Here is a 14,749-nt window from a genome sequence, read left to right as displayed (position 1 = left end):
TCTACAGACTAATATTAGCGTAGATGCCATTCTAATAACGATAATCGCTAATATACATTGGGTGTTATAGGAAGTGTTCCCGGTTCCGGTTCGTGAGGGCACGAAGAAATATAAAGCTGCGTATCATCAACGTAACTGAAAACTAATGCCATGCCTCCTAATGATATCTCCCAAGGGTAGCATGTACAGGATAAAAAGAAACAGTCGTAGTACTGAGCCTTGTGGTACGCCATACTGAACTTGTGATTGATATGACACCTCTTAATTTACTGCTACAAATTGGTAACGGTCAGCTGAGTATGATTTAAACCATGCCAATGCAATTCCACTAATATCAGCGTAATTTTCAAGTCTATTCAAAAGAATGTTGTGGTTGTACATACAATGCACGTGCCAGTACAGCATACGACTGCAGGGCCAAATCAAAAGAATCGTCTTTTGCAAAACGAACACTTTGGCAACTAAGTTGTTCCAGACTCTTCAGAAACCAGAAATAATATTATTTAATTTATATTCTTTTAAATATAACATAATTGTATTATAACTCGAATTATAATATACATTATGTTATAATCGCCAAGCAGGGCATTAATTGGAGAAGTGTGACATTAATCCTTCCAATTCGATTTTCATTGGCCTGCTACCCAGTGCCAAAAACACGACTAGAAGTGTGGCACAGGTAATAGCAAACCAAATCATCCTTGACTGGGGTGCACCAACTAACATTTAATCTGATCAGGGAAGTAAATTTACAAGGAGGATGTGAAATGCTAAACATCAGACAGAAGTACCACAGGCTTTTGCAGGTCACAAGAGATCTGCACTAACTAAATGTGTGAACAACACTATAAAACAGCGAATGCTAAGCAGGCAACACTGAAAATTTCTCCCCACAGATCTGGCTGTAATGAGAGCAACTTGAAGTAAAGCCATGGGCATCAACCCATTGGAACTCATGACACTATGAGTGATAAAAACTCGTTTTGCTAATGCTCATGACACAGCAGACTGTGAAGGCTCAACTGCAAGAGCAGCTTTAGGTGTCACACACTGCACTGAAACAACAGCAATAATTCAGACCTGGTCAGTTGAAACTCGGTTTCATGTGACAACTGGAATTTAAATGGCAATGGACTCGATAATGGAGCAAGTAAAATAATTCCATATGTCTGAATTTGAAGCTGTTGAAAACATCAGAATTAACTGTGGTTCTCTCTGCATTTGTTTATGTCTTAGGTTTACCACTGCAGTTCCTTGGAGGATGGATGCCAGGATGGGCCTGACCCCACCTGCATCAAAGCCAAGACAGCGGGACTGTTAGAACATAACCTGAGATTTGGGAGATGGGTGAAAAGACATTTCAAGAGGCCATTCACACCACACAGTAGCACATCACTGCATAAGTATGGCCTCCCAGCATAAAACCGGAACTAAAGTTGCAACACAGATGTTATAGATTAGATTCCACCCATCTCCTAGACATGAACACTGAATATACACCTCCATCACTACACCCTCACAGCATCATCACCTGGAATAGATCAAGTCAATCCAGGCTGAACACTACATATCATAAGAAGACAAAGATGGCATAGAGTCCAAAAGTGTTACTTCACTAAAGATATATTGTCCATCTTTACACTAACAGATCCAGATAGCTTCACACACATAGGATGGTAAAGCTGATCCCATAATGACAGTCTAACACAGGCACACATATAGCAAACACTATTCAAAAAACTCATGGGAAAACAATATACACACAAATGGCTACAGTCACAAATCGATGGTGGAAATTCTAAAGCAGAGCTATTAAAATTCAAAATGTTTAAACTTTCTGATTGTTATTGTGGTGGTTGGAAAATCAGAGGGCCCCTGATTTCTCAACATACCACTAATAACAGAAACATTATCAAAACGGATGGATCTGAAGTGTAAGCTCTTCAATAAATTACAAAAATTACAATTTAACCATGCCATTGACTGCGACTTAGCCAGTATAACCCCCCCGTCCCCCAGTGCTCAATCGTGAAGTGGACATTTAAGATGCTTTTCAGGTGTCTCACACAAAGCAGTGTGGAACCAAGGAGAAGCCCTTCATCCATTGAGGTCTGCCCAGACAACCGCACCGCTGAAGGTGACAGGATTGGTCAAGAGGGGACAGATTATCGTCATGGAGAAGGTGCCACAGAAGCAGAATTTTCTCCATGAAGGAATGAAACGTCAACTGAACAAGTCACAAAGGTCCAGATTGACTCTATATGAACTTTGCTTACATTCTACGCTGGACCACAGGAAGAAAACCTGAACGCATTCATCCACCTGCTGAACTCAAGATACATACACCTGGTGAGACCGGGTGTTCTGCAGGTGAACACAGCCCTCTGAAAGCTTCTACAGATGCTAACATTGCAAAGACAATTTTTGAGCTAAATCTCAAAGACTACAACGAACGTCTAACAGTGACTCATCTGAATTTGACCCACGGCGTCAAGGAGGGAAAACTGCAAGACTGGAGAAACTGGAAGAACTGGAAGAGAGGGCTACTCTCTGAGAAAACATAGGAAATTGACATTTGAACTCTCTTGCTATATTACCATCCCCATTCGAGACACGATCACACTTAGATTAGATTAACAGAAAACATCCTTTCTTTCATATAGGAGGTAAACCACTGGAGGGGCCATATCTTGAATGACAACCACAACTGCAGATAAATATATTTAAAAAATTTTTTTTTAAAGATGACACTGTGAATATAGAAATGTGAAATGATCAATTAAAATTCAGTTGGTTATTAATACAAAGCAATAATATTTGCTTTGTATTAATATTAAGAAGTATTTAAAATAATTTGTAAGAATCTGTTCTTTAAAAAAACTGACATGAATATTACAGTTTTTCTCGATTGCTTAAACACATTTCTTGAAACTATGCCTCGTATTCTCAAAACTATAAACACAAATCCATAACGTCTCACCCAATTCCCCAAACATCCTATTTTCAGGTCAAAATGAAGCTCTACACTCAAAACCATTCACTCTTGCTGAAAAACCAAACTTTGCCCTCAGACAGGACACACAAGCCCTCAAAATCACACACACTACAACATAGTCTAAGACACTGGTGCAATAAATTCAAAACAACATTTCCAAAACTGGTAAGTTATGTTGCTTGTGGTTCCCCCCCTCACAAACCTTTTCACATGATGAACACAAAAGACACAACCAGTGGATACATTGGCACATTTTTATTCATACACAGAAAACACACACACAAAAACATTTTTTTTTCCTGTTTTACTCTTTTTTTTTTACTTTTTTTTTTTTTACTCTCTCCTCTAAATTTTTTTTTATATTTACTTACAGTAAGATGTGTGTGACCACCATATGACAGTAAAAGAACACACACAAACCATATTCTAATATGGAATTCGAATCGTATTGGAATGGTAAAGAGTGTTGGGACGTGACAGGAGGGCCTCCACTCAAGGATACAATATGATGGACACGTCTAAGAATGTTCCACATATGGTTGAAATACCATCATTTGCCTAGAAAGATAACATTCTGGGAGTCAAGACTATAAAGGAGAAAGGATGCCCTCCCTTCACTGTCACACTATATAATCACTCTGTGTGACTGTACGACTGCTGGCCTTTTCTTGCAAGAAAATAAACCTCATCAAAGACTATTGTAAATGTTTGTCTCTTATTCAGTGATAGAATTTTGTTTGCCACCACACCTCCATGAAGGTTCTCGAGGCGACGGTAAAGCGACTCAAATTTGGCCTTACTCGTAGCCGAGCCTCCCTCATAGTCATACCATTGATAAAGACATGGGCAACTAGAGTGGCTTGAATTTCATCTGACACTGCTTGTCTTCTTGTCCTTGCCCTTCCTCCTCCTCATTCTTATCCCTCTTCCTTCATGTCTTTCTGGATCCATTGTTCCAAAACACAATAAACGGATTTGGGCCCTTTTATCTATCTATTGAAGGATCTGATTGATGTGTGTTCAATTTTGACTCTTAGTGTTTCCACTTGGGTAATTGTGTGCTCACTGAGCTGAAGCTGTGCTGACTTGAGTGAACAATTTTGAATGCTAGTGCTTTCTAAATGACAACATGGTCTAAGCAATGAGAAATGAAGGGATTTGTGTGTAGAGTTTTGCAGTGACAGTTCAACAAATCTGACTCATGTGTCAAAACAGGGAATAGTGTTTATAGTTTAGGGAAATGGGTGTGCTTTTTGATAAATGGCATTATGGTTTTGAAATTTTAGTTCAAAAGCCTGGTTATAGTGTTTAAGCAATCGAGAAAAACTGTAAAGGCCCCTCGATGCCTTTAAGTGTTATTGCCTTGCTTTGGGCCATTTATCAGAAGAAGAAACTTTGATTTTGTCCATCAGGAATTGATTGGATCATTGGATTGTTGTGGTTTGCTACTGCAGTGATCTTATGTGAGTGGCAGGTTGATCCCGCCAAACACGTCATCATAGAAGAGAAGAGATGTTGATGTTGTTGCAAGAAGGAGGGGAAGTTATTTTGTAAAGGTTATGAATACACATGAATAAAAAAAGATGAATCATTTAAAAAAAAAAAAAAAAAAAAAACACTGCAATATTTCATTAAAAAAACAAAACAATAATAAAAAAATCAAGCAAGAATTGCCCATTTTGATTTCATGGTAAATTTAGAGGCATATGTAATTTTGGCCACTAGTCTAAAGGTTGCATTTTCAAAACAAAAACAAAGGTATAGCTTGATGACACTGTAAAGGAGCATGGAATGATGGGAGTTGTCGTCTTTACCTCCACTGCCAATGGAAATCAATCCGACGGGATTGGATCTAACCGCTACGTTTGATCCTGACTTTTTATTCTAATACATTTTCCGCAAGTAATGTAATGTTTAATGCTAAATTACTACTCATACATGACACTTTATTTGTCTAATTACATGGTGGGATAAGGCAGGGAAAGTACATTTGCAAAAAGGCTGACTTACTATTTACGTATAATATACTGTAAAAAAAAAAAAGTTGAGAAAACTTAAAAGTTTAAGGCAACCAGCTGCAGGACATTTTTGAGTTTTCTCAACTTACGTGTTTGAGTTATCTCAACTTTTCTCAACTTTTTTCATGTTAAATAGTTGAATAAACTTTAAAAACTGAATTTGTCATACAAAACGTAAGTTGGATTTTTTACAGTGTATAGACCTACTGTATTTACAGTTTTTTACAATCGCTATGACAGATTTTTCAATACATTTAACGTATTCAATACATTTACGTTTCCTAAACTCTTAACGCACCAACACACCTAAAACACACAATTGGCAAAACGGTTAATTTCATGCTCAAAATCACACATTATAAACTAAACTGCAAAACTAATTTTCAAAATACAATAATACACTAACACAATACACCATGTCTACCAAAACATTAACACATGTTCTCTTACACCAGGAACATTTAGTCAATCATAGCACAATGTCATAAAAAACACTAACATCAGATGGAATTACAGAAACTGCATTATTTTATGTGTCAGGTCTGCCCTTATACAACAGACATATTATTCTATAGATATATTATACTATATCTATTATATCTATAGATATTATATTGATCATAGATTGTGTTTTGCACTGCAGTTTCTTTTGAAGTCTCTCTACATTTTTGTTTTGTTTGTAATGTAAATGCATTTTGTTGTTGTTTTTTTGCAGCAGAAATTCAATACAACAAAATAAATGACCCTTCTTAGAGTAGCTTTATGGAATGTATGGTTTATGAAAAAAAGATGACAGAGACAGAATTACTGCAGTAACGGCTTTATTTGCAACAGGACATTTATAGCTGCCATTTACAGTATTACTGTATGTGAAAATACAAAATATACAAACAGAAAAGGCCATCTTCTAATCTGCCCGGTCTTCTGCATTTGTCCACATGTTCTCATCCACATCACACCTGATATCTTCCCTGGCAAGGCATCTTGGGAAGAATCTTTTACAGTAACATGCCTTATCCACCCCTGGCAGTGTTCAGCTGTGAGGTCTTGGTATACAGCATCTTTTGCATACAGGAGGGACATTTGGTCCTGTGGACTATGGTCAAAAACCTTTCATCTCCAGGCTGAGAAAACTCCTCAATGGGGTTGAGGAAAGGGAAGTAAGGGGAAAATGGACATCATCCTCTGATGGGCGTCAAACCAGGCTGTGACTAGACGGGAATGGTGGAATGCCACATTGTCCCATATTTGCATAACTTCAATCAGCTGTTTCTCACTAGCAATGGAATAATGTGAAAATACAAAATATACGAACAGAAAAAGCACCAGAAGAATAAAAAAAAAAAAAAAGAGTCATCTTCTAATTATTTGCATAATTCAATCGGCTGTTTCTCAGTAAGAATAGAATAAAATACAGGGGATATATTTGTGTTTCAATTCACAATATAAGCAGCTGTTTACCTTGACTTTAGCCTGTAAGGTTAGGTTTAGAACATGGTGTTATCTGTTCTGACATACAGTGTTAAAGCATTGGTAAATTTGGCAGTAAAAATCCATTGTTTTGGTCTTGTTTGAGCTTGTGTGTAAAAGAAGTTCAAGCATTTTAAATTTGTGTTAATTGTATGCATTTTGTGTTAAAGCAACAAGAACTGTGTTAATAGTATAGCTTACACAGGCGGATGTAGTGCTAACTGTGTTAAGGGTTTTGGAAAGTTGTTAAAAGTATTGAAAAATCTGTCATAGCAATCGTAAAAAACTGTAATTACACTGCCATAGACTTTTGTTAAACAGTGTTAGGAAATTCCACAACGATATTGATTCTCGTTTTATTTCTCGTCTTATTCAAAACTCTTCTTGGGTCATTTGATTCACCCATTGCCATGGGCTGCGTCCAAAATCACATACTCTCTTGAGTAAAGCAATTACTTTACACCACTAAAAAAGTGCATTCTATTTAGTATGAGTGTGTGTAGTATGAATTTAATATGGACGTATTACATTCGTCATGTTGTCATTATCATGCGACTTACTAGCATCAGTTACGTCGCTTCACTGTATTCATAAATCCTCTCCCATGGCCTCATGGGATAGTAAAGTGTCCATTGAATGCTCACTTCAGAATCTACAACCCCAAATCAGAAAAAGTTGGGACACTGTACAGATTGTGAGTAAAAAAGGAATGGAATAATTTACAAATCTCATAAACTTATATTTTATTCACAAAAGAATATAGATAACATATCAAATGTTGAAAGTGAGACATTTTGAAATGTCATGCCAAATATTCGCTCATTTTGGATTTCATGAGAGCTACACATTCCAAAAAAGTTGGGACAGGTAGCAATAAGAGGCCGGAAAAGTTAAATGTACATATAAGGAACAGTTGGAGGACCAATTTGCAACTTATTAGGTCAATTGGCAACATGATTGGGTATAAAAAGAGCCTCTCAGAGTGGCAGTGTCTCTCAGAAGTCAAGATGGGCAGAGGATCACCAATTCCCCCAATGCTGCGGTGAAAAATAGTGGAGGAATATCAGAAAGGAGTTTCTCAGAGAAAAATTGCAAAGAGTTTGAAGTTATCATCATCTACAGTGCATAATATCATCCAAAGATTCAGAGAATCTGGAACAATCTCTGTTCGTAAGGGTCAAGGCCGGAAAACCATACTGGATGCCCGTGATCTTCGGGCCCTTAGACGGCACTGCATCACATACAGGAATGCTACTGTAATGGAAATAACAACATGGGCTCAGGAATACTTCCAGAAAACATTGTCGGTGAACACAATCCACCGTGCCATTCGCCGTTGCCAGCTAAAACTCTATAGGTCAAAAAAGAAGCCATATCTAAACAGGATCCAGAAGCGCAGGCGTTTTCTCTGGGCCAAGGCTCATTAAAAATGGACTGTGGCAAAGTGGAAAACTGTTCTGTGGTCAGACATATCAAAATTTGAAGTTCTCTTTGGAAAACTGGGACGCCATGTCATCCAGACTAAAGAGGACAAGGACAACCTAAGTTGTTATCAGCGCTCAGTTCAGAAGCTTGCATCTCTGATGGTATGGGGTTGCATGAGTGTGTGTGGCATGGGCAGCTTACACATCTGGAAAGGCACCATCAATGCTGAAAGGTATATCCAAGTTCTAGAACAACATATGCTCCCATCCAGACGTCGTCTCTTTCAGGGAAGACCTTGCATTTTCCAACATGACAATGCCAGACCATATACTGCATCAATTACAATATCATGGCTGCGTAGAAGAAGGATCCGGGTACTGAAATGGCCAGCCTGATTTGGTGCATCATAAAGAGGAAGATGCAACAAAGAAGACCTAAGACAGTTGAGCAACTAGAAGCCTGTATTAGACAAGAATGGGACAACATTCCTATTCCTAAACTTGAGCAACTTGTCTCCTCAGTCCCCAGGCATTTGACTGTTATAAAAAGAAGAGGGGATGCCACACAGTGGTAAACATGGCCTTGTCCCAACTTTTTAGCGCAATTTTCCACCGGACAAAATTGCGCTTGTTAACTCATGATTTCTGTTCTGTGCGTCTGTGCGCACCAATCTTGCACTTCTATCTACTCCTCAACCAGACCACCTAGAGACTTCGGGTTTTCGGCATTATGTTAAGGAAGGTCTAATCTCGGGAACACACAAAAAAAATCCAGGAAAAGATTTACTATCTCTAAGTGTTGTGATCCCATGAGGTGAGAAAATTGCGCTAAAACACTCACCGAGTTTATATTACTTGTTTGAGATGTGTTGATGCCATGAAATTTAAAATCAACTTATTTTTCCCTTAAAATGATACTTTTTCTCAGTTTAAACATTTGATATGTCATCTATGTTGTATTTTGAATAAAATATTGAAATTTGAAACTTCCACATCATTGCATTCTGTTTTTATTCACAATTTGTACAGTGTCCCAACTTTTTCTGATTTGGGGTTGTAGTAGTAGGTCATCCGGGTATTTTTTGCCTACTGTTTTATGAGTACTGTGAATTCAGACATACTACTTTTGTCACATACTCTTTTTCGCCTTCTAGGGAAATATGCTAAACTTAGGCAGCTGACTTGTTGTCTCGCTGCCTTATAGTCAATGACTCTACAGGCAGCGTTTGCGCATAATGGTACCTCACGAAACTGATTTTAAACAGACTTCTGAGTCAGTGTAACAGTTTAATGTCTACAGCAAAATAGAGTGAGAGTTGGTGGAAACTAAACAAATATTGGTAACACTTAGGTTCATTAGTTAACTAGCTTAGTTAACATGAACTAAGAATGAACAATAATTCTACAGCATTCATTAATCTTTGTTAATGTTAATTTCAACATGTACTAATATACATTACTAAAATCAAAGGTTATTTGTTAACATTAGTTAATGCACTGTGAACTAACATGAACAAACAATGAACAGCTGTATTTTTATTAACTAAAATTAACAAAGATGAACTAATACAGTAACAAATATTGCTCAATGTTAGTTCACGTTAGCTACAGTTTTTCTCAATTGCTAAAACACAATTTCTGAAACCTTGCTCCTTTTTCTGAAAACACAAAACCTCATCTTCAAGCACTATTTACAAAACCTCGGACTCCTCTTGCAAAATGAAACTTTCGCCTCAAAACAGTTTTACCTGTGTTCAAAATCAAACACTGCTCTCAAATCATAAACAAAGTGATCAAAATGATATACACTATCAAGCAGTCAGTAAACAATACACCAAAAAATAGAAAACACATTGTTCAAAACATATAGTTCTCGAAAGATATCTATGGACTGCTATTCTGTTTGTAGACTTACCCGTGACTGTACCATCAAAAAGTTCATTTGTGACATACTGTATGACTGCACTTGATAAAAGGAAATAAAAAGAAAAGTAAAAAACAAAAAAACAAACATATAGTTCTCACGGAGAAGTAAACTTTAAATCTCAAAACAAATTTCATATTTTTCCGTCATTGTCTTTTGATGAACGAAAACATGTTCTATAGTAGCTTTTTTTATTCTTCCTCCTCCTTGTACCCCTATTTTTACAGTACTGTACCCTGCATCTCACAAACTTGTCCTTTGTATCTGTGATACTGTAATTCTTGTTCTTTGTTGATATGAACCTGCAACCAGTCAAAATCTATTGAGCAGTCAGTACTGTAAACAAATGGAAAGCACAATGTTCAGGGCCATACAATTTGTTCATACAGTATACAGCCTACAATGCACTGTACTACAGTATACAATGCTAAAAGGGACAAAAATTAAAGGAGTAAACGTGATCAGTGTGCTTCTTCTTGTCTCTGGGCATCATTTGAAACGGGTTAAATCAATGTTGAGTGGTTGTGTTCACTCAATGACGTGTGTTCTCTATTTACAGTTTTTTTTATTCGCTTTGGTACTATTTTCACAAGTTAGGTGTACATTTTCCAAACTCTTGGTGCTAATATCACAACAGATCATCAAAAGTGCACTTTTTTTCAAACATTTCATTATGTTTTCAATTGTGTTAGCACAATACACAAAATCACAAAGTATCCTTTTCACAACACAAAATAAGTGTTTCGTCTACATAAATGTTTCATTCACAGTAACTGCCTTTCATAATGCTCTTATTATCAAACTTTTGATTTGCATCTCTTCTTGTTCAGTTTAATACATGTGTCTATTATTTAATCCAACTGATCTTAATGGTTAATCAATGAATCATTTGGTACACCTATAGATTTCTATAGATATTGATTCTAAAAACAGTTTCTATAGAACTAGTTTGCAATTTCTGATATGGAAAACCAAATGTAATGAATTATTTTTACATAAGTGATTTATAGATAATAACCAACCTCCATCCTGAATAAGCGGGAGCGAATAAACCCGGTGATAAAACACCCTTTCAACAATGCGGTAAATGGATTTACAGTATTTCACAATTGCTAAAACACTAAACCCCATTCTCTGAACCCAGTGCTCAGTGGCCTAAACCCATTTGTCGAATCAGTCACTCTGTAGGCAAAACCTTAAACAAGTTCAGGTAGTTAAGACACTGTTTGCAAATCTCATCCACTCTTTTTGCAAAACTCTAAACACATTCTCACTCACTAAAACACATTTTGCACTGTGTTGCAAAATGGTAAATACATGTGGCAAAAGTTAAACACAACTACAACACCGCTGTCATCGTTTACACACAACAACTCAAAATTGTTCACACTTGTTTCTAATGATGTGATCAAAAGAGTTGTCTAGAATATAAGCCAGTTCAGAGTACACAGTTGGCCCAGGTACGTTGAATGTTGATTCCAACAATGGATGGAAACAGTGTGAGAGGCAGAGGAGGAAGAGTTGGTGTAAGAGGTGGTGGACGAGGAGGAAGACCATGTTCTTGTTCATGGAATGACAATGAGGGAAGCAGGACAAAGAGTACAACCCAATCTGAGCAGATTCTCTGTGGCCACCATAATCAGGACATTCAGAGAAGAGAACAGGTAAATGTATTGTTTTTCTAATTTGTGGGACTGAAAGTTTACTGTATACATTTGATACAGTACATCAGTTTGTCAGGGGACTGGGGAAAAAAGAAAAAAAGATTTACAATACATTTTACATATGAATGTGATGTCCATTACTATTGTTACTGTATGTATACATTTGTAAGAGCATTTTCCCTTTTGTAGAATTACAAGACTACCAAATGAGGGTGGAAGGACTCCTTTGTTCTCCCATTAGCAAGAGGCTCTCCTTGACTTTGATTTTGCAAATTGCACAATATTTTGTGTTATACGCTTTTCATTTAGAGTTGTCTTTCTTCTTTGGGCTTACTTTATACTGAAAATACAGACATTCAATACTGTATTACTTGCAGTACTTACAGTATGCAATATATTTGCTGTACTGAGTTGTGAATTATTTACTTTTATTTATGGCAAAATTATTTTCTATATGCAATAAACATTTTTTTCTCTGTAACTACATGCCCTGGACGCTGTGTTCTCAATTTTTTGATGTAGTGTCTAATGAATGCTGATGAGTGGTTATATATCGACTGGCTGTGTTTATGTTTTGAAAGCATAGTTTGATTTTGAGCACAGATCAAATGGTTTTGAGGCAAGTGTTTGATTTTGCCAGAAGAGTCAGGGGTTTTGTGAATGTAGTTTAAAGACTGGGTTTTGTGTTTAAAGTTTTGAGAATATGGGTGAAGGTTTCAAGAAATGTGTCTTAGCAATTGTGAAATACTGTAAATATCTCGGTATCACAATCACCCCATCCATTAAAGATTTAATATTCTGTAACTATGATCCTATGATTTCTACAGTAAATGAATCCATGAATAGCTGGTCATCAATGCCAATCTCACTTTTAGGGCGTATAAATATAATCAAGATGAATATATTGCCAAAGTTTTTATACCTATTTCAATCCATTCCTTTACCCCCGCCGCCACAGTTCTTCTCCAAAATGAAGCAATTATTTACTAAGTTTATTTGGAATAACAGGAGGTCAAGGTTGAGACTGTCACTTCTTTACCTACCTTATGAGAGAGGAGGGTTACAATTACCTAATTTACAATGGTACTTTTGGGCTGCTCAAATTAGAGCTGCAATGTACTGGTTTTCACCTGAACCTTACTTACCATGGGTGCAAATTGAAAGTATCTGCACTAAAGGCCAGCGACTTGACACTTATTTATACTCTGCATCGGTTAAAAAACTGAAGCGGCTCACTGATAACCCCTTTGTGAGAAACACAATTAATGTCTGGCACAATGTACAGTCATTTCTTGGTGAATCTACTTTGTTTTCAGGCTTTTCACCAATATGGGGGAATGATAACTTTTCTCCTGGGAAACAAGACCAAGGTTTTAAAATGTGGGCAACAATGGGCATCTGTAAAGTAATGGATCTATATAAGGATAGTAAACTAGCTTCATTTGAGGAACTTAGAAATGAATATAATATACCTCGGACGCACTTATTTAAATATTTACAGTTAAGGAGTTTTGTTTATGCACAGACACATTCCTATATACAACCCCGCTTGTCCATGTTAGAAAACCTAGCTGTGAATAATTGTACTGGCAAGGGTCAGATATCTTTACTTTATAACATCCTGGTGAAAAACCATAAAGACTCTACTGAGCATAAGAAAACTCAATGGATGAATGACTTAAAAACAGATATCTCAGAGGAGGACTGGATAGAGGTGTGCTCTAGAGCACAACTTTTAACAATAAATACCCATCTTAAACTGATTCAATATAATTGGATTATGAGGACTTATGTTACTCCTGAAAGACTGAATAAGATGAATCCTAATATTCCTGATATCTGTGTTAAATGTAATGCCGAAAAGGGCACCTTATTTCATTGTCTGTGGGACTGTTCAGAGATACGTAAGTTCTGGAATGAAGTTATAAAGTGTATTTCTAAGATGACCTTAAATCCAGTGCCTGACGATCCTGCACTTTGCATTCTTAATTTGTATCCAAAGGACTGTATGTTAAACCGCGAAGAGAAGAAAATTATAGACTTATGTCTAGTACAAGCTAGACGCTTGATTTCTCTCTGCTGGAAAGATGTCAAGAGCCCTTCTGTTGGTCGCTGGCTGAAAGAACTATCAACATGCCTTATCCTTGAAAAGTTAACATACACAGTGAAAAAGAAATCAGCCGAATTCAGAGAGATTTGGAATCCCTTCCTTGCATTCTTGGAGAACTGTGAAGTCGAGGAAACTTGAAGGCAATATGTCCCTAACTGTTGATACCTCCTAAGCTGTGTATGATTATATAATGTCGTTACCTAGTGTTGTGTTTTTTTTTGTTTTTTTGGGGGGGTGGGGGGAGCGGATTCTTTTATAGTTTGACTGTTATATGTTTTTTGTAAACCGTTAAAATTCAATAAATACATGTTTATAAAATAACCAACCTCCATGATTTTCAAAGTGTGTGAACATGCATGTGTGTGTGTGTGTGTGTGAGAGAGAGAAAGATACAGAGAAATTTGCCATTTGTGAAAATACTGTAAAGCAGAATAGAGTATAAGGGAGAGGAAACCGTCAATGACTGTAAAACATCAGATTGATCAGAGATGCATCAGTAAGGGAGACAGACGGCATCAAATACAGTATTTTACATTACAGTATGTATGCCATGTGATACTGTAAACATGGTAGAGACATGGTAGTTACATTACTGTAACTCAACCTTCATCTTTAAAGGTCCACTACAGTATATTCAGTCAAATAGTCAAAATCATTTACTGTATTCATTGTCAGCAAACTCTGTTCTAGCACAGAACATCATGGCTGTGCTTCATCACACCTTTTGATAACACACTGGATAGATACTATTACAAACATTATGGATTCAATTACATAAGTTAGGTTATGCACGTGTATTTTCTAATGTGGCATAGCCTGTATTACTGTAATTATTTCAGCAACAACGGTGATTTGAAACATGTATCTTGCATTGTTTGCTGTTGAATGAGCTGATTGTTAAAAGTACTAACTGGAAAGAAGATCACACTGTTGTGTTTCTGTGATTAAACCAAATGTTCTCATTACATATTACAATAATCTTGTGTTTGAAACAATGATTATGTGGACTGAAAACACGTGCAACTGAATGAAAGCATTACATCAGGTTTTGAAAGAATGACTAGCTGTGTTACAAGTGTGATGAGTTTGGATTTTTGTACTAAGAGTTTTGAAAATGTACACCTTACTTGTGAAAATAGTACCA

The sequence above is a fragment of the Squalius cephalus genome (assembly GCF_949319135.1).
Source record: "Squalius cephalus genome assembly, chromosome: 25".
Classification (NCBI taxonomy): Eukaryota; Metazoa; Chordata; class Actinopteri; order Cypriniformes; family Leuciscidae; genus Squalius; species Squalius cephalus.
Note: the sequence above shows the minus strand (reverse complement) of the source record.